The following is a 2169-nucleotide window of genomic DNA, read 5'->3' as shown; positions in this document are numbered from 1 at the left end:
AGGGAAACAAAGGTGAATGAGGGAGGGCTGGTGCCAACCAAGAGGGCTTCTGAGCGTTTTTCAAATCAACAGCGATTGGCTAATGTTACCCTATGAGGGTGTTCCCACAGCAGTGTTGTGATTTTTTTAAAAAATCGCAAGCATGCTGCATGTAGCATTTTTTTGGATTCGTTCAAAAATCGCTCTGAAAATCCCTTCACAAAATTGCACCCACAAATTGCTAGCGATTGCTATTGTGATTTTGGTGTGCACTAGCCCAGAGAGAGGAGGAGTGGAGAGAAACTGAGAATAGCCTGAGATGGAGCAAAGAGCTTATCTGTATTGCAGTCCCACATCAGACAGGTTACTTGCCTGTAATCGGACTCCTGTCCCTGCTGATCTCTCACACAAGCAGCCCTCCTGGAGTCTAGGGACTGTCAAAAACTTTTCAACTTGTTTAACACCTTGGGCTTGATTTACTAAGAGGTGCTAACCTACTTAGCACGTCTAAAGTCTTAAGGCGCACTAACCAGGGTGCTAAGTAGGTTAGCACCAGTTTTCTCAATCAGATCGTGCGCTAAGTACCGTGCGCAAAGTTTTGGGGCGCGCAAAGTCCTATGCGCGCACTAAGTCCCATAGGCTTTAGTGGGCACTTCGCGTGGAGCTCTGTGCTCTGCTCTGTGCAGTGCGCGCGCAAAACTTTGCGCGCGGTACTTTGCACACGATCACTACTTCTCACATTCCAACTGAGTTTAGACGTGCTAAGGGCCAGTGCTAAAGTTAGCACTGTTTTGTAAATCAAGCCCCTTATGTACACATGCAGTCATAATAACAATGGGGAGAGACCAGACAGATTTTTGCCCACTGACCCTCCAGGCAAGCTCTGCATCATGCTGTGTATATTTACCAGCATGATGCCTTACAACAACAAACCTGAATACACCAGACACCAGACCAGCCCTAAATCACTGAATAAAAGTGGTCTGGGGGGAAATCTCCCCCCTTCCCCCCTGTAATAGACACTTTGCTTCCCTCTGCTCACATTCTGCAAATTGCATCTGTTTTGCTGTGAAAAAAATGCCTGTGGTTTCCCACATACAGACACATTTTTTTTTAATTTTAGCTTTCTTGGCTCCTGTTGCATGCAACAGGAGTCCCGGGTAAGCAAGGCCTTTATGCCCATGCACCGAAAAAGTGTGAGTGCGTAAACACCCCCACAAAACGTGCATGAGCAGCCACGGGCTTCACAATACAGCAGGGCCCTTCTGGTGTTCCCCAAGGGGAACCTTCCCCCTTTGCCTTCAACGCAGGGGGCTTCTTGGGTCCTCCAACACCCGAAGGATAGAAGGACCCCAACCTGCCCAGTGGTTACCCAAAGGGCCTGGGCCATGTGGCCTCCCACACGGTCCGTGGCTCCCCCGAGAGGGAGCCGGGCAGGGACCGAAGTCCCCAGGGGACAAGTCCCCGGTGTCAGCAAGCTGGCCCTGACCTTGCGGCCGGAGTGATAAAAATTCCGCACTCTCCGTAGCCAAAAGGCCGGGGAGCTGCGTTAGTCAGCTATGCATATGGGCAGTACAGACCAAAGCACCTTACTTCCGCCTGGGATCTGCCACATCCCAGGTTTTTTCAGGTGCACCTGGAGCGCCACTTCCAGGGGCAGTACGCCTAAGCAAAGAACCCTTCAGCTTCGACCAGTGGTAGATCCATTCCATCAGCCTCTGGGGAATTACGACCAGGAGGGACACCCTGCCACAGTGCCATCCCTCCAGGTCCCCCCCAAAAACCTCAAGAACAGATACTACACTTGATCTTAGCCAAAAGGCCGAGAAGCACACACATATGGTATGTAAAAAAAGCATGCAGAAAAGCACACACAGAAAACTAACAGACAAGTGTTCTCCCAGCCAAAGGCTTTTTAGCAGAGCAGTTGATGCTATCATGGAAGAAAAATTAACTACAGATGTACCTGTAGCCTTGGTCCTGGCTAGCAAGCAGCTTGCTGTTTGTTTGTATAACATTTTTATTAGCGGAGAACGCTGGACAGATACCACACAAATAACATTAGTCATTCCAGACCCCAGCCTGTGTCTGACAGCTAAACTAAGGAGGGAGGGGGGGCCTGGGGAGATCCAGGATGGAGAGAAACACTGTCTGTATGTGTCTTATCTATGTTACAGAGAGCATTGCTGA

The 2169-nt window shown here is 49.7% G+C and overlaps 1 pseudogene; it reads right to left on the bottom strand.

Annotated features, from left to right (window-relative positions):
- Positions 1-1676: 1676 nt before the first annotated feature.
- LOC137505836 (U2 spliceosomal RNA) lies at positions 1677-1813 on the bottom strand (annotated as a pseudogene).
- Positions 1814-2169: the final 356 nt, after the last annotated feature.

Source organism: Hyperolius riggenbachi, chromosome 4, assembly GCF_040937935.1.
Source record: "Hyperolius riggenbachi isolate aHypRig1 chromosome 4, aHypRig1.pri, whole genome shotgun sequence".
Classification (NCBI taxonomy): Eukaryota; Metazoa; Chordata; class Amphibia; order Anura; family Hyperoliidae; genus Hyperolius; species Hyperolius riggenbachi.
Note: the sequence above shows the minus strand (reverse complement) of the source record. Positions and strands in the feature narration are given on the sequence as shown.